This window comes from Vipera berus (genome assembly GCF_964194415.1).
Source record: "Vipera berus genome assembly, chromosome: 1".
Lineage (NCBI taxonomy): Eukaryota > Metazoa > Chordata > Lepidosauria > Squamata > Viperidae > Vipera > Vipera berus.
The window spans coordinates 321112888-321132180 of NC_138202.1; the positions used below are offsets into that span (position 1 = coordinate 321112888).

Below are 19293 nucleotides of genomic sequence, written 5' to 3' on the forward strand. Positions count from 1 at the left end.
TGGGGAAAAATACCAAAATTAACTCTGTAAAAAAGGAAATAATATACACTTTCTACGCTCTGCTTGCATCAGAAAAAAAAATAAATTCCAAATCTAATGAAACTTGTCATTCATTATTGTTTTCTGCTGGTTCACTTATTAAAAAGGGACTTTATGATTTAATAAAACAGGTGAAGATACGCAGCAGGGTGTAGTGGGAAATGAAAAATCTGCTGTGGTTATGTCAGACCTCCTTAAAGGGTTTGTTGGATGGCAATTTAATTTATTGTCTCTGATAGCACAATTTTAATACCTCTTGCTTCATGTGGTGAATTTGTATTTTGCAGTGCCAAGTTCTCTATCTCAAGACAGAACGTTATATTAAACCATAGTTTTGGCAGAGGATGATCTAAGACGGTGAAAGGGAAGCAGCATCTTAACCCATATAACAGTGGGGGCTTCGTCACAAACAGCCATGAAATTCATAATTTGGGGACAGGATACAAAAAAGTCTTTGTTGAAGAACATTTCATGCTGCTTTTCCTCAGCAAGGTGCCCTGCAGATATGTTGAGTGACAACCCCTTTTTACTCTTAGACTAAATAACCAATGGGGATTATGGAAGTTATCACACGTACCTTAAGGGTACCAGGTCCAGGGAAGTCATTAATCCAAGCAGGCTGCTTAAGCATATTTGATAAGCTACTTAAACAGAGTATAAAACTGTAGAGAATTGGAAGCAAGAACCAGGATCTTTCAAGATATTTTTTTCAGCAATCCCTTGAAACTATAGTCTCCCTTGAATTGAGCTCAACTCGTAGTGATGACATGGACATAGTCATGGTATTTTCTTGACAACAGTTCAGAAGTGAATTGCTATTTCCTTTTAATGGGATGTTTTCAATTTCCCAGTTTAGCATGCTGTCCTAGAATTTCCTGGTGTCTTTCAAGTAATCATCCAATCGAAATTTAGTTTTTAAAATTCAATTAAAATTACTTAGGCGCCCTAAAATGCTATTTCTGGTCTTGGGAGGGGGGTGTCTAGTATCCCCCTTAAGATTTTCAGTCATTCCAGCAACCTTTACAATGCAGAAGATAATAATTTATATATTCTGAAGTTCTACATGTCACATTGCTACTTTCAGGGCTATCTCCTCCAGTAGAATCAATCTGTTCAACCTGACCTGTAGATGCCCATCCCAAGTCAAATTAAGGTATCTGAACATGAAAATGGCCTTCTCACTGGCAACTCCCTCATTCTGGAACAATTCAACCACTGAAGTTAAACTTTTGTCTTTGCAGGCTTTTGGGTGAGTGAGAATTATGTTTTAATGTCGCTTTAGTTGCCTGAGTTTTATGAAAGACCACAGCATTTTAAAAAGATAATAATTTTTAGTATTTTGGATTTAATTGATTTTTAGTGCATTGTTGCAGAATTGTTCAGCTAGGCAGCATACAAATAAATGTAATGCATAAATGCATTTCTAGAAACAGGCTCTTCCATCCAGCAGCATCCAAGGGAGGAATGGAATGAGAGGGAGAGGCAGAATAATGAAATCAGTGTAAAGCTGCTATGATACTATCCACTCTCATTGTGTAAAAAAGCCAACATAGCACTAGGCTGCATTAACAGAGGGATAGAATTAAGATCATGTGAAGTGTTAATAACATTTTATAATACCCTGGAATATTGCATCTAGTTTTGGTCATCACAATATAAAAAAAGATGTTGAGAATCTAGAAAGAGTGCAGAGAAGATCAACAGATGATTAGGGGACTGGAAGCTGAAACATAGGAAGAACAGTTGCTGGAATTGGATATTTCTAGTCTAGTCAAAAGAAGGACTGGGAGTGACATGCTATCAGTGTTCCAATATCTGAGGGACTGCCACAAAGAAAAGAGGGTCAACCTATTCTCCAAAGCATCAGAAGGCAGGACAAGAAGTAAAGAGTGGAAACTAATCAAGGAGAGAACCAACTTAGAACTAAGGAAAAATTTCCTGACTGTTAGAATAATTAATCAGTGGAACAACTTGCCTTCAGAAGTTGTGGGTGCTCCAACACTAGAGGTTTTAAAAAGAGATTGGACAACTATTTGTCTGAAATGTTACAGGGTTTCCTATTTGAGCAGAAGACCTCCAAGATCCCTTCCAACTTATTCTGTACGTGCATTTGGAATATCACATACAAGCTCTTAAAGGGTGGAGCTTGTGATGCAACACACAGGGCTGCTTATGCAATTTTGATGAAAACAGAAAGTTTCTCTGGACACCCAGACATTCTTCTTTGCAGCTGCTCAACCCAGTACCTATTACATTAATTCTATGGGCTTTCTTCAGTTGTACAGAGTTTTTTCCCCATGATGGTTCTATTCTTTATCATTAAATAATACACTACAATCTACATCTAACCCATATGGAACATCTGAGATATTTACAGACCCTAAAACAATATAATGGAGATATTTTATTAAGGATTTTTTAGTGTTAAAATTGTTTTTGCCAACATCCTTCAGGATCTTTTTGATTGAGCGAAATTGTCACTCACTAGGAGTTCAGTAGACTAAGGAGTTAAGTCTTGGCAAAAAGTTGCCGAAACATCTTGAGTTTGTTTGATGCTAATCTGGAAATGCTGAGATTTTCCTAATTCTCAACAAATTTTGGTCCCCCCTCAGCAACATATGTGGTAAAATGTTACAGCTATGTGTAGAAAAGAAGTTTTAGCAGGCTTATTTTTTCCATAGCTAAGCCCATTGTTATCCTCCAAATTGTAATCTTATCATGTATACAAGCTGTTCCATATAAATAGCCCCATGTATATTTTCAGTAGTTTCAGCTGAAACCCGTTAAGAGCAGATGTGCCTACGGTTTCCTGGCAAGGCCTCCTCTAAAAAAGTATTTTTCCGTTAGCAGCATTCCCCTATCCCATCCCAACCCTCTTCCTTTCTGTTCTGGGAAGGAGAATAAAGGGAGGGAAAGAGTTTCATTCATCATTAGAATGATTCTTAAATGTTTTTGAAGCTGGTTTGATTTATGACACTTGAGTACTGGCCTTCAGGAACTTTGAGGGCTGGACAAATGATAACTAGAAATTTGCTAGAGAGGTCTTTTCTTCACCTTTCCCTTTCATGCTGCAGTCTCAGTATTCAAGGCCAAAAGAGATGTCATGCAAAGGAGATCATTGAAGATTTGGTTCTTTTTTTTTTTTGAGGCAGTATTGTTCTCCTTTTCCCCCCTCACCTTTATCCTTCTGCTGGATCTATTGGACCCAGCAAAGAAAAATTGCCATATTTCTCATACCTTGATTAGCTATAGTTTGTTTTAATGATATTGCACAAGCCAGAGTCATGCCTTGTTTGGGCAATTCCTAGTTTTCCTTCCTTTTAAAACTATTTTTTGCCCTGCATCTTTGCAGATTGGTTAATGGATTAGGAGAACAGAAAACCAATAAGACAGGAAATTACACTCCAAATACCCAAGTTTGTATTCCAAATCAAACCATGATTTTAAACTGGCTTGCTATCAAAACCAAGCTAATGTTTGTTTAATTACATTATGCTGTGCTATGCTGAAAAAGACAATAGTTTTTAGCACAGTATATGAATTTAGTCAATGTAGATACAAAGCTGACACTTTTTCTTCACTATAAATTAAGGAATTTGCGCTGTCTTAGAGTTAAGTCTATAACATGATTTATAAACCTAATCAACAAAACAGAACAAGAGTTTAAATCCCTCTTTTCTCTAAAAAGAATGCTCCATATGTCAAGGCTTAGAGCAACAGTTCTGGCTTGTTCTCTTATTCTTACAACCTATAGCAGTTTCGAAGAGGGGGCATTTCATGTTAGAAGTGTGACTCTTTGGGGAAGTAGATATAAGCAGAGAATTAAGGACTTAGTCTTTTTGCTTTGCTTCCCCTTCACTTTTTGTCTATGACAGGGGTGTCAAACTCAATTTCATTGAGGGCTGCATCAGCATTGCGGTTGCCCTCAGGGGGCCGGGTGGGTATGACCTGGGTGGGCGTGGCCTACTGGGTGGGCGTGGCTAGAGTGCGTATGGCCTACTGGGTGGGCATGGCCAGCTCTACATCGTTCGCATCAAAGGTGCCTATGGGGGCCTGGGCAGGAGTGGGACAGATCTGAGGGTCTCTGGCAGAAGGAGGGTCTCTGGGCCAAGGCCAAGGCAGTGGGGGCTGTTCCCTCACTGTTTCCAGGATGGCTTCATGGGCCACATGAAACCACTTCGCGGGCCTAATCCGGCCCCCGGGCCTTGTGTTTGACATTTCTGGTCTATGAGATTGTTATCCCTGGCTCTTCTTTCTTTGCTACCTAGAAAGGCCTGAGCCCTTGCATGCACATATACATGGAGCCTTTTGCTTGCTACTGTCCTTATAATAGGACTTACCTTACTAGGTGCTAAACTTGGCTTATTTCTCTATGTATATATAAATCTGTGTGTGTGTGTGTGTGTGTGTGTGTGTGTGTGTGTGTGCAGGGTTTTTTTCTCATAGAACGCTCAGAACGGAGTTCCGGCACCTTTTTTGGATGGAACCTTGTAGGGTAGGCAAGGCAGGTTGTATGACATGTGTGAGTTCCGGCACCTTTTTCTTTTACAAAAAAAATACACTGTGTATGTGTGTGTGTGTGTGTGTGTATAAAAATCCATGTGTGTATACACACACACACAAAAGCTATGAGTGGCGCAAAGAGCCATAGAAAGATACATGCTCGGCATTACAAGACAAGAAAGAAAGACCTGCACATGGATTAGAGAACAAACGAAAGTATACAGGTATCATCAAGAGAGTAAAAGAATTGAAATGGAAATGGGTTGGTCACATAGCAAGAAGAACTGATGGCAGGTGGACCAAGGCAGTCATAGAATGGAACCCACTTGATAAAAAGCATCCACAAAAGAGACCTAAAACAAGACGGATTAACAACATCAGCAAGTATTGTGGGTCCAATTGGCAAAAGAAAGCTCAGGACCATATTTGTTGGGAACATGCGGAAGAGGTCTTCATCCTGCAGTGAATAGACAATGGCTAAAATGATGATATAAAAGTACTTCATTAATTCTTAGATGATTCCTATTTCCATGAACATTCTGCGCTCTCTCTCAAATGCACAGCAAAATAGCTGAGAATTTTACAAATAGAATTCCATTTTTGGTGAGGGCACCAGGCTGGGGAAAATGTTGATAAAGTTACCTGTGCAAAACAAATATTGTGTAGCTTGTTCTTGAGAGGCACACTTGATTGAACAATTAGGTTGTTGTATTTAGTAAGCAAACTCTTAAAAGTGTTTTACTGCTAAATTACAGTGATCCAGATCAATAACATTTAGATTTATAAGTATTTTTTGATCAGAACATATATATATGTGAAAGTGGATAATAGCAGAAATGTGGAAAAGTAAAATGCTGGTGGCAGCAAGGAATGGAGCGGGGTAATGAAGTGTTGTCTTATTTCCTCTTCAAAAGATTGTTAAATCAAATATCATGTTCTGGTCCAATAGAATATCACCCATTTGGTAAGTGAGGATAACTGGAGGAGGGGTAAAACTTCTGCATTTTTGTTGTTTTACTGCTTTCTTTAAGGTATACTATAATGTACCCTATTTAAAATAAAATTATACACATTCAGGAATTAGATTTTGTTAGGTTTGTCTTTCAGGATTGCTTCTTGTCAATTATGAAAAGTATGTTGCTTGATGTTTAAAGCTGTTGGTTCTGCTTGGCAATATGCCCACTGTCCTTTACCCTTGGCTCTCAAGCTAAAGTATGAGAGGTTTTTTTTTTTCATCTGAAGGTGACAACTACAACTCTATTGGGGAAGCCAGAGCAGCAGTTTATGCTTTTGCCTCCTTTAGAGCCCCAAAGTGTCTGATAAGAGGTATCTGTCCTTTGCCCCAGGCTTCAGTTTTGATAGACAGAAGGCCTGTAAGAAGGGGGAGGGCAGGCATGGTGGTACAGTGCCTTTTGCCACTGCTGAGTGTTATCTTCCTCTCCTTGCATTGGCAGAAAACTCTCTTGACATAAAAGTTACAGCCCTGCTGCCAATCCCTATCCTGTCTCTGCTGCTTATTGAATCACTTGACTCAAGACAAGGTCATGAGTAACAAAGCTTAACAGATTTTCTACACTTTGAAAGTGCTGTTAGATGATATTAAAATAAAGAGAAAAACATTAGCACCGATACAACTAAGGACCCAAGGACTCTTCTCACAGTTTGAGAATGGTTTAAAAGCAACATCATAGGAATAAGGCAACCTCACCAGAGGTCATCCACTACACAGTCTGTGCTGTCTTGTGTTCTGTGCCCTGGTCTAAAACCTGACTGAAAATGCCCCACATAACCTGTTTCCTCCAGGCCTTCTGAGGCTGCAACCCACCTTTTCAACCACCTTCCCTGAAAGGAAGTCTGGATGGAAATTGTTGGGTTCAACTAGGTTGGGTCCAACAATGACTTCCTCTAGGAAGGATAATCTACCACCACTTCCTTCAAGGTAGCAGGACCGTTTACAGTAGGGTCACTAGAAGTACATTGTTGTAGTAACTGTGAGTGTTATTCTGTGATGCCGGTCATGGTTTTCTGTCAGTTTTCTATAATATACAGATAGCTCAGAGCCTGGCTAGTCTTGCTGATGCTAGAGTCAGTATTTTTGTCCAAAGAGAAAGATACATTTGAAAACACAATTCAATTCATTCTTTCCCATTGAAAAATGTACCTGTAGAAAATGTTGACTTCTATAGTTCTGTTTATTCACACAATCATTGTTGGGTGTTTGATTTTGGTATTTGTTTTTTTGTACTTTTGTTTCAAAAGCACCCTTCCTGAATATTTCCAAAAGGAAAGGAAAAAAAGGATAATTCAGCAGGAGCCAAAACATCACTGTAGAACCCTCAACAGCCAATATAGGCCCCTGTAGCTTATGACAGGAATGAACAAATTACAGATTTGTTTGGCTCTGTTGTGCTGGTTTTTAATTGGTTCCCTGAGATGCCTCAACTACAGCCAGATGAAAAGAAGCCCATTTAGAATTAAAGCCCAGAAGTTTGTTCTGAGTTCCAATAATAACACTTCCATGCAAAAAAATATTAGTTCTCTCTGTACCTCATTAGTTTTCTTATTTTGTTCATAGTATTCTTATACAATTTACAGTCCTGGCTGATTAACCAAGGCTTTCCAATTTATCTTCTTCCCATTCTTGATACAAGAGGCATATGTAACGTAAGTTTGGTCACGAATGCTAGGGGAACAAAGTTTTGGCATGTACCCATAGTTTGGGTATTTCTACAGTTCAACTAAAACTCTTCCATAAAGTGGTACTTCTCTGTAGGCCAGTGTTTCTCAACCTTAGCCACTATAAGGTATGTAAATTTCAATTCCCAGCTTGATGGCTAGGGAATTATGGGAGTTGAAGTCCACCTTAAACATACCTTAAAGCAGCTAAGCCTGATAAATACTGCTGCAGTTTATAGTGAGACCAGAAGTCTAGGATCATATTCTAAGAAGAGATTAATCACTCCGATCTTCTTTATGATAACATCCTTTCCCTCACCACATACTCAGCCTACACTTTTCTCAGATCTTGAAATGTGAAGGGCTTTTTCAATATGCAAATTAAAAGAACAAAAGAGAGGGGGAAAAACAATTAAGAGAGGAAAAACCTCAGCCTGGGGTATTTAAACTCTTATTTGGTTCTTAGTTGTTGTTGTTTTTTGGTTATTCTAGCATATATGATTTCTTTAAAAAAAGTGGTTTGAGCTTTACAAATTTATTTATTGTGTGTGTGTGTGTGTGTATCACAAATTGTAATATTTGTATACATATATACATTGTATATATTAATTGAAATTAATGAACAGAAAGATAATAGATTTTACAAATTTTACTATTGTATCCAATAATTGAAAATATTTATAACTGAATGGAAATGGAGAATATATATTCTTTCATTTAACAGCTGCACTTTACTGGATAGAGTTACACTGGAAGAAATATAACTTGAAAAAGATATGAATGTAGGGTACAGGAACAAGAAGAGGCAAAACATGCCAATGTTTTGTCAAGTCAAAACTACTGTGTGTTTGGGAAGCTAGCACATTGTAGGTGTCAAGGTTCTGACTGATGATCCCAATGAAGTAAGCACAGTTGAGACATTCCAATCTCTAATGCAAAACTTTATTGAGCACACCATTTCAACACAGATGAATGGAAAACCAGCTCTGGCTAAATTGGCACCAGAACAGTAAATTAAAAGTATAGAAACTCCCCTTCTCCCTGACAGTGCAAGTCACATTCCCCAATTAAAAATCAGACAATTGTTATGAGAGAAATCTTTTGCAACCTCATAAATAATCTGAATAACCTTGATTCCCAGACTTCGCAGCTCACACCTGCAAATGCACATTCCATTCATCCCTCCTCCCCCCTGGATCTTTAGGCAAGCCAAGAAACAAAAATGGCTGAAGCCTCATGAGATTTCTTTGGAGTTTGACAGTATATGTCTTACTTTAGAGTCCTTCAAATAAATGTTGATCTCTTTTGAAGTACTGCTTATACTCTTAACTTTGCTACTTTAGGATTAGCTTCATGCATTACCAAAAACTAGTTAGTTTCAACTGCAACACAGCCACTGTAATTTGTAAATCATGGCTTAATGGCTCAGCATACTATGCATACAGTCAGGTGTAGTTTATGAGGTAAACTCTGGTTGAACAATCTGAGATTTAGCATAATTCTGTGTAGTGCTTGCTGAGATCAATCAGAATGTACTGTTTCTGACCAATACATCAGCAGAGATGTCAAAGCCAATCATTGCTCAGACAGTTCAGTTATTGTCTAATGACTGAAATCAAAGCAAGACCATCTGCTTTTGTTGCAGCAATTTTTGTTGCCAAGGAGAATTCCCAGTCTGTTTAAAAAGATGCTCTGAACTGATATGACCATACATGCAGATTGATGGTACCAAGAGCCTTTATATGGTAGTGCCTCCAGATATAGTTAATAAATCAATCGGGGGAAAATAATAATAGTTCAGAGTTGAACTGCGGGGTCCTTAGTGCTCTCTGGACTAGGTTGTTTTCTTGCAGAAATTTCATTACCAAGCTTGGTAACTTCATCAGTGCTAGTAGGGACTGGGGTTGCTCTCATTTTATGTATATACTAGTGGTTCACCCTGTCAGTGTTGGTTGGAGGGTCTTGGTGGTTCCTTGATTGGATTGTTGTTTATCATTAGCTTGTTTGTCAGAGTTGGTAGTTTCTTGACTGGGATATTGTTTGCTTTTTGGTTGTTAGACTAATGTTAATCTTTCTGTTAATCTCTGCTCATCTTGTGTTGATTGCTGGTGGGGAGATATTTTGTTCTCTTTTTTCTTTTTTGGCTTTTTGATAGTCTCTTTTGAATGGTATATAGATGGTGTTTATCTCAATGTGCCTGTTGATGGCCTATTTGTCAGACAGCCATGCTTTCAGGAATTCTTTAGCATGTTTGGCTTGGCTTGGTCTAGGGTGGTTAGAGTTTCCCAGTTGAAACTATGGTTAAGTCTATGTGTTGTGAAATTAAGGAGTTCTCATCATGTCTGCTGACTGACAGTTGTTGTTCATGGCCTTCTCATTTCTTTCAGATTTACTTTCATCTCTGTGTAAAGTTGCTGCTTACTCAATTTATCAGATAAATCAGCTTGCAAATATTGTGATTAAAATGATGTAAAATAGAGAAGCAAATTTCTATAAAAGCTTTAAATGATCCATGTTGACTTAAAAGAAGTATTCTTTTAAAACATCCAATATCAGTGTTTTTTTGTTTTTTTTATTGAAAAGTTTTACAATACATTTTTGAATACAAAAAACCCCTCTCCCCAACCCCCCCTCCCCTACCCTCCCCCCTCCCCCGACTTCCCAGAGCTGAATACAGGGTATAATAATAAAAACAAGCATAATCTAAAATATGCTAACAACAATAATAAAACATTAAATTCTATCACACTTTAACTCTCCATATTCAAAATATTAATAAAATAACTACTAACTAATTATATGTCATAAAAATCCGCTACTTATTCAAATGCTAAATGATACTTTTTAGTCCCATATTTATTCAATATATTCAATCCATCTTTTCCATTCCACAATGTATCTCTGTTGTGATTGATCTTTCAAATATGCTGAAATCTTTGCCATTTCCGCCAAGTTTTCAAAGTCCACTCTTCTATAGTCGGCAGTTCTTCCTTCTTCCAATATTGTGCTACTAAAAGTCTCGCTGCCGTAATTAAATTCAACATCAACTTTATATCTATAACAGTAGTATCTGTAATAATAACCAATAAAAACAATTGCGGAGAAAACTTTATCCTTTTCTTAAATATCTTTTGCATATTCCACCAAATTTTAATCCAAAAAGCTTTAACCTTTTTACAAGTCCACCATATATGAAAATACGTTGCATCCTCACAGCCACACCTCCAACATTTGGGCTGGCAATTCAGATACATACTTGCTAATTTTTTAGGATCTAAGTACCACCTATAAAACATTTTATAAAAATTCTCTCTTAAATTTTGGGCCTGTGTAAATTTTACATTTCTAACCCAAATCTTTTCCCAAGTATCCATTGTTATAACTTCTTGAAAATTCTGGGCCCACTTTATCATACAATCTTTAACAAGTTCCGTTTCTGAGTCAATTTCTATCAATGCATTATATATCCTTTTTATATGTGCTTGACCTTGATCTCTAATTTGTTTTACCAAATTTTCATCAGTCATCGAAAAGCCAACTTTATTTATTTATTTATTTATTTATTTATTTATTTATTTATTTATTTATTTATTTATTTATTAAATTTTTATACCACCCTTCTCCCGAAGGACTCAGGGCGGTGTACAGGGCAATAAATATCAAAATGTAAATACAAAAGTTAAAAAGAAGTTAAAAAGGATTAAGTAATTATGCCCAATATAATACAATAATAAAACTGTGTTAAAACTAAATCCAACCCCAAACCCATCAGACCAGGCCAGATTGTTCAAATAGATAGGTTTTTAAATCGCGCCGGAAGGAGCGAAGGTCGGGGGCCATCCGGAGCTCAACCGGTAAGCGGTTCCATAGGTCTGGCACGCCCACAGAAAACGCCCTCCCCTGGGGGCCACCAATCGACATTCTCTGATTGGAGGCACCCTGAGGAGGCCCACTCTGTGGGAGCGCACTGGACGGAGGGAGGTTGATGCCGGCAGCACGTGCTGCCATAGGTAATCCGGACCCATGCCATGTAGGGCTTTATAGGTCATTACCAGCACCTTGAATCTCACCTGGAGGGCAATTGGCAGCCAATGCAGCTCGCGGAGCAGAGGAGTAACATGGGAGTATCGGGAGACCCCCAACACAACTCGCGCGGCTGCATTCTGCACCAGTTGAAGCCTCTGAGGGGTCCTCAAGGGCAGCCCCATGTAGAGAGCGTTGCAGTAGTCCAAACGAGAGGTCACGAGCGCATGAGTGACTGTACTCAAGGCATCCCGGTCTAGATAGGGCCGCAACTGGCGCACCAGGTGAACCTGGGCGAAGGCCCCCCTAGTCACAGCTCCTATATGATCTTCTAAGGAGAGCTGTGAGTCTAGAAGGACCCCCAAATTGCGAGCCCGATCTGCAGGGGGTAATAACTCACCCCCCATATTAAGAGATTGAAAATTCTGCGTTTCTCGAGATGCCAACACGCACAGCCACTCAGTCTTGTCAGGGTTGAGCTGAAGCCTTTTCCTCCCCATCCAGACCCGGACCGCCTCCAGGCAACGGGACATCACGTCGAGGGCATCACTGGGGTGGTTTGGGGTTGAAATAAAAAGCTGGGTATCATCAGCATACTGATGATAACCAACTCCAAAACCACGAATGATCTCACCCAGAGGCTTCATGTAGATGTTGAACAGGAGAGGCGAGAGGACCGATCCCTGAGGAACTCCACAAACAAGGGGCCTCAAGGTCGACCTCTGCCCTCCTGCCAACACCGATTGCGAACACCCCTTATGTCTAATATCAGTGTTTTTTATCTAAAATCAAAGGAAGCAAACATTTTTGTAAAACAGTTGTTGTTTTTCCTTCTAATTAATTTGTTACATTTAGTTGATTTTTCAGCTGGTAAAAATGATTGAAAATGGAAATTATTTGTCATTATCTGTCATATATGTTTGATGGCCAAAGAGGAACCAGCAGATTGAGAAAAGGGAACTAGTCCTTATCTTCTGGAACTTACCATTCAAGGCATGATATTCGTACTGGATTTATTCAGGGAACTAATAAAGTGAGATGATTTTACTCATTAACAAAATAACACTTTCAGAGGTACAAGAAGCTACTTTTTGACTTTTGGTTCCAGAATCAAGGCATTTTTGATTCTGGAAACTAAGTACCTATGAGGACAGGTTTGACTGGCTCCTTAAAAATGCAGAATGGTGGAAAGAAAGCTAATAGAGTGCCATCTCTAAAGCTCAATAAGAAAAAAAATGGATTGCTTATTTTCAGAAAGAGAAAGGAATGAGAAAAATGTTGTATGAAGCAGAATTCATAATATAAATTCTATGTACATGTGTGCAAGTAGACATGCATGCATACACAATCACATGCTTCCATAGTATAAATATTGTTATATTTGATTTTGAAAAATTCCAGACTTGTTTTTATGTAAAAAAAATTCAGTGACTAATAATTTTAGGTTTTAATTCTAATGTCCATCATTCATAAATGTCTGAAGGACATACAGAACATGGTTCTTCCTTCCATGATCAATGCTATATTTTTATTATTTAAAGTAACATTACTTAAGAACCCCAGTATAGGGTATCTTACAAACAGTCAAAGGTTTACTTCATTTCCCTGGGTCTCAGAACTTAAAAAGCAAAATACACACTCCTCCTCCTTGTTGGTATTGTATCTCACAATTTTTAAATGTCCATGGAGATTCTCAGTCATCCAGGTCATAGTTATCGCAAAGATGCTTTTTCACGAGGCAACTGGACTTTGTTTTTCCTTTGGAGATGTTTCTCTTCTCATCCAAGAAGCTTCTTCAGTTCTGACTGGATGGTGGGGAATGGAAGGATTTATACTCCTTGCAGACAGCTGGTCATTTGCATTATTTTAGTGAGTCGTTAGTGCTACCTGGAGCCTTATCTGTGTCTTTAGGGTCACCTGAGTAGTGCAAATGGGTGTGGAGCCTTCTTGAAACTGTTGAAAGGACTGTGTTGTAGACTGAAGATAGATGATGTTGTATCCCTCCTCCTCTGTTGAGAGAGGGCTGTTCAATTTTGACATAAATGGCCTCTTTGACCCCTCTTTCAAACCAGTGGTCATCTCTGTCCAAAATGTGGACTTTGCTGTCTTCAAAAGATTGGACTTTGTCTTTTAAATGCAGACTGCTGAATCTGATCCTGATGGGTTTCCTCTCCTATGTTGTGCCATGCATTTATGAAGTTGTTGTTTTGTTTCCCCAATGTACAGATCTTCACATGGCTCACTGCATTGTACTGCATATACCACATTGCTCAATTTGTGTCTGGGTGTTTTATACTTGGGGTAAAACACTCAGACACAATTTTTACTTTGAAAAAACTACAGTTACATTATTGACAGAAAGCAAACTGCTAAATATGAATACAGGGAATCAGGATTTCACTTTAATTTGATCCAGAAGGAGACATACAACCTTGAGTAGTGGTTCCAGAAAACAAAAAATCTTCATGAACTGTCAAGAAAATGTTTGGCAACCACTGCAAACCATAGTGAATCTACCCAATACTCTAGCAACACAACACAGGGAAGCTGTTTCTCTAAATGAGTAATGAAGTGCTAAATGAAAGGCGGGGAGTAATTGTCAAGGTATGTGTAAGCACATGCATATGTATGTTACAGATACACATGCATAAACATATGCGTGAGTATGTGTCTATGTGTGAGCTGCGGCCAGAACTATCCTGTTCTACATGTGGAGATGCAGCTGTGATATGCTTGGCATAACTCTCCACTGGGTGTTTGCCTGAAGAAATGGATCCAAACTCCTTTTACACTTCCAGAATTCAGCCTACTCAGTTTCTGCTCGTAAATCAGGAAAGGGCTGTGCTATACGGGTTGCCAGTGGTACAAAAGAACCACTCTGACAGTTGTTGTAGAATACCGATGACTGTGCCAAAAGCCTCTTTACTCGCACCATGTTTGGACTGTTACTTAACACACTTCTAGCTGACACAGGGTTGGCTCACATCACTCACACTGCATTTACAGCACAGTTTTATCTGATTGTCATCTTCTGTTCCTGCAGCAGTTATACAATAGTGCTACTGTATTACAGGTGCATCCTGCATCACATACGCTGAATTGTTCTGAAACAGCTGATCTGTCCCTATGGGCAGCACATGGTTTCAATATTTATTAAGATAAGATTAAAATGAAACAAATTGTATACTTTCCAGTAGCAAGTGGGAAAGGCCAATGCTAAGTGGTATAGACTATGTTTTGTATGTCCTGAATTCTTAGGATTATAGTTGTTGTTATTTATTTGATGTATATGTTAACATTTTGTCTGTAGCTGGTGGCAGAGCCTCTAGTAAACAATGGTTATTCTCAAAAAAATCAAATTCAGTCAAACCAGGTACCATTTGGATGTGGAATCATTAAGATGATTGACCACTTCCATATTGTTGCCAAGAAGTTACATGGATGGATCCAATACGCCACCATGATTTATGCCCAACTTGAAGGAAATGTTACTTTTTCTGCCTTTTGCAAATCTTTTGCTTTGGAGAAATAGAAGCTTTATGAATTAATTAATAAACTGTTGCATTGCATTGACTAATAACAGTTAGGGTTTAGTCTAAGAAATCACAAAATAGGAGTATTAAAAGACCTGTAAAAATACATTTTCTTAAGAACAAAATAGTTAAATTCATATCGTTCCAAACTAATTTCAAAATATTTGTGTCAAGAGTATTACTCCTTAGTAACATTCTGTTTCAGACACACTTGCTATACAGCAAATCCAAAGTCTATCTATAAACTGCCTTGATAAAGGTATTTCAAAAGGTATTAGGAAGAGCTCCAGTCTCTGCACCTGTTCCTTTTTGTGTTGTCTTCTCCGTTAATTCATCAATATAGAGAATGAATCTGTGGATAGAAAAGGCCAGGTTCTTATTCTTCTCATCCTTTTGCGTCTTGTGATTAGGACTCCATTCCTACAGGAAGACAAGTGTCAGGGAAAAGAAATGGCAAGGGTGAAGAGGTGTAGAGGAAAGCTTATGAGTAGGAGGGTTAGGATGCTTTTTTGGCAATTTCATTCTTTGCTCCTGCTTGGTACTTTGCTGCCAGGTTTCTACTCTCTACTTTAGGAAAATTTTCTGGAGGCTTGAGATGGGAGGAATTGTGAGCTCTGCTTATTCAAAACCCATGCTGTATTTGCTGGCTAACAAACCTACGGCGACATCAAAGGCATCCAGAACAAGAAACCATCTCTTCCTGGGTGGGAGGGGAGTATTTGATGGAAAGCTTTTGAAGTGGGTAGCAGCCTCTGAGTAGGGGGGGAGTCCCTTTCTATTAATGTACTTTCTGTATGTAACAATACAGCCTTCCAATATTGCGTCTGGAAAGTTTGGAGGCAAGCTGGGTATATTAGTGAATTGCTGACCTTCTTGCAGCTGATCAAAGAATTCCTGCAGGGTGGTTTGGGTTGGAGCATTTATAATGATGTTATCCGCTGATACAATAGAAGAAGCGCAAAAGCATTTTTCCCTTTAGCTATAGAATCAGGTGCACCATAGATACCTCAGGAGCACCACAGATATCTGTTACACTGCATGCTGGCACATAGTAAGAGGAAATGTCCAGTTTTGTAATACTGAGCTTTTTATGAAATACCTTAACTTTCTTTTTTCTTTCTAAGAAAAAAAAGCCTGGGTGTGTGTCTGTGTGATGCCTTTCCTATAAAAGAGTGCCAGTGACATTTAAAAAAATACAGAATAAGGGAGGATTGCACGTGTGATGGGCATGAGAGCAGTTCACTGAATTGCAAAATAGAAAATCCACAACATCCTGAAGATACCTCCAAATTAATGGATATTCTAAATTTGTGCCTTCTTACCATTCAAGAACCCACTCCTGAAATGCAAGGAACTTCTACAATAGTTTTTAAAATGCTAGGACCTGGAGACTGATATCATTTATTTTAATTCATTTTGCTAGTCTTCTATACTGCTCCAGTCAAGCCTGACTCTGAGCAGCTCATAGACTTCCTACAACAGTTTTTTAAAAAAAAATCACAGTATAAATATAACATAATAAAATAACAATATAATTAATGTTCCATACCTTGATAAACAACCATAATGTCATACAAATCAGGAGAAACCCAAATGAGACTTTCAGCGCCAGCATTGTGACATAGCCAGGTCTTAATGGCTTTCCAAAGATAATACATTTGGGGCCATTCTGATATTGGGGAAACACTTTTTCAAGGGGAAAAAGGGTAAGGACTGAGAAGTCCTGATCTGCAGGGGGCCCTCTGTAAAGGACAGAGCTGAGAGGGAACTTTCATTTCTAAATCTCAACAGAGGGGGAAAAACCATTGGGAAAAAAGCGAGACCTTGGGCTGGGGCTCCTGTGTATTATTCCCTAATAATGGATAGCATGCAGGGCTGTGACTTATGCCTGTTGCATCCTAGCGGCTAATTTTACAAGATAGGGTTATTTTTCTAAGACACTTTTTTCACAATTTGTGTGTAGGTATGTTCGTGCTCTGAACATTGAAAATGTAACTGAGCTATAGCTCTAACTGTAGCAATAGCAGCAGAAGAATTACGTCCAGAATTTAATTAGTTCCTTGGGCAAAACCTGCTACTGTTTATCCTTAAATTGCCCATGATGGAAAATAAGTTACTGCTTTTGCACATATAATCATCACTCTACCTTAAATAATTCTATTTTCAAAGCAAGCTTTCTAAAATAGCCTTAAAAGACACAGTGTAGTTGCTAATTCTCCCTGCACTCCAGTGTTCACCTCTATTTTTGACAGCTGTCCTTGGTGCAGTCATTATGCACTGTACCAATGAAATCAGAGCAAGAAATTCTTGGACTAATTTTGGTCTTCCTGAGCATATGGCATGAATGATGCCACTGTAGACTTGAAAGTGTTATCATAAAGAAGTGAACTGGGAGCTGTCATGATTGAATGAAATTTGAAAATCTTTAACTCAGCTGAATGCCAAAAAAGTGGCCTGAAATATTTTCAAAAGTTTGGATCTTGCTGTAGGCAACAAGCATTTGAAAATCTGGGCTAAAGCCCAGCCTATAGTTCTATTTGTTTAAATCCCTTTGAAACAAATGAGGTTTAAACACGATTAACCATGGCCTGGATTGCAGCCTTGGCTCGTGCAATCAAAGAGAAAAACTTATTAGTTGTTTGTTTCATGGAAAATAAAAGACTGTTCAAAGAATCTCTCAACCTATTTTTGTTGCAAGGTGAACAATCCATTTCTGTTCTCATGAAAACCACCTTCAGATAGCACAGCTGCTGTGCCTTTTCCTAGAGATCAAATATCTTTGCCCCATACCATGCCATTTTAACGCTTTCCAATCTTAGCATTATTCTTCCTCTTTCACTACATCCATTTCTATGCTGCAGACACAACTGAAATTATTTTGCCTATGGAAATGTACCTCATGCAGCGATTCCCTTGAAAACAGTCCAGAAAATCTACCAGGAATGGAATGTTGCAGTCCAAGTTTAATTAATATGAATTGGGGGGAAAAACCTTTACACCTGTGATAGAACCAAAGCACTGAGCAGAGCAGGAAATTATCACATGAGTCAGGTCTTACAGCAAGAGAGTAAAAGCTCAGTTGAAGAAATAATGATTAAAAGGGGGGGGCGGGAAATAGTCCATATTCAAGAAGCTCTTAAAGAGAGGGATAAAGATTGTGAACAACTTAGTCACATATTCCACAACTGTCCTTTTGATGTCTAAATGCATTTTAGGTCTTGACATTTCAGGACAAACTTTGTTACATCCCTAACATTCTTTAGATATTAGACTGCCAATCCCTTTAATGTGAAGTTTTCTCTATTCCAACTGCTTGCTATTTTCTTAAGCAGTCCAGCCCAAATTTTCTTTTTTAAAATATATAAATGCCTGAGTAATCAGTTTTTTTTTTTGCATACAGAGTAAATAGATGACCACTCTGTCATGGTCTTTTCTTATAAAATTGCCTGTTTGGCTTTTTCAACTATGATGGCAACTTTCTATCTGAAAAACTGTCCAAGCTATGCTTCCATTAAAAATAATCAGAGGAAAGGAATACGGTATAAGGATTTCCAAGGTGCTCATCAAAAGTTAGTTCTTGAAGAGGAAGATTAAGGTGGCATACAAGCTTCCTTACTTCAGTTTTTTTTGATACAGTGATAGGTAATTATTTATGAATTTATACAGTATTATACATACACATCAGCATTCCATTCTGTTTCTAAGAACATCTCAAGACATGTTTATGTCAGCAACTATTTGAGAACAATCAGTTGGGGGATATCTACAGTGGGGGATCATGCTATGCACTATATTCACTTTTTCTAGAGGTAAGAATATTAATATAATTGGTATTAAATAAGCTGAAAATCACTTTTCTTTGATACTGTGATTCCATTTTTTATATCCCTGCTAGCCAAGACTCTCGAAAAGTTGTCATTTATTCTAGCAGAGCACTCTCCTACTGATTCTTTTTTTTATAATGTCCTATCGATTTTTTTTTATCCCACTGTGGGGATCAAGTCTTATTGAATGCCAATATATCTGCTTTTTCTTTGAAGTGTTCTGTTTCATTAAAAATTCTGTATTTGTCAGTTATTCATTGTTGCACTTTTCAAATATAGTCATAAAATAAAATAAATTCCACTTAGAATATCCTGTACTTTGGGGTTCAGCAAATTTTTCAACTATTTTCCAAGCTAGTTTGTATTATTGACTGGGAAAAACCTTGGTATCCAGTAGGAAAAAAATATTTTTTTCCCCAAAACTGTTCCAGTCTTCACTCTAAAAGTTCCTTATTTAGTTTCTTTCCGTTAGTTGAGAAGTTATAAATACAAGGACACATAATTTAAGGAACATTATTGTCAATGAAAAGTATATTCGTGATGTCCCGTTGCCTGGAGGCGGTGAGGGTCTGGATGGGGAGGAACAGGCTTCGTCTAAATCCCGACAAGACTGAGTGGCTGTGCGTACCGGCGTCTCAGGTTGTCCATTCTATTCCATCTTTATCTATAGGGGGTGAGGTGTTACCCCCCGTAGA

General features: G+C 38.3%; 1 long non-coding RNA gene across 2 annotated transcripts in view; it reads left to right on the plus strand.

The window, feature by feature from the left end:
* Nucleotides 1-427: 427 nt before the first annotated feature.
* The window catches only part of LOC308659587, a 51014-nt gene continuing 32148 nt past the window's right edge, over nt 428-19293 (plus strand). For both annotated transcript variants that reach the window (XR_014024566.1, XR_014024567.1), the window contains exons 1-2: nt 428-531; nt 1124-1288. This is a non-coding gene — a long non-coding RNA (uncharacterized lncRNA). The remainder of the gene's footprint in view (nt 532-1123; nt 1289-19293) is intronic.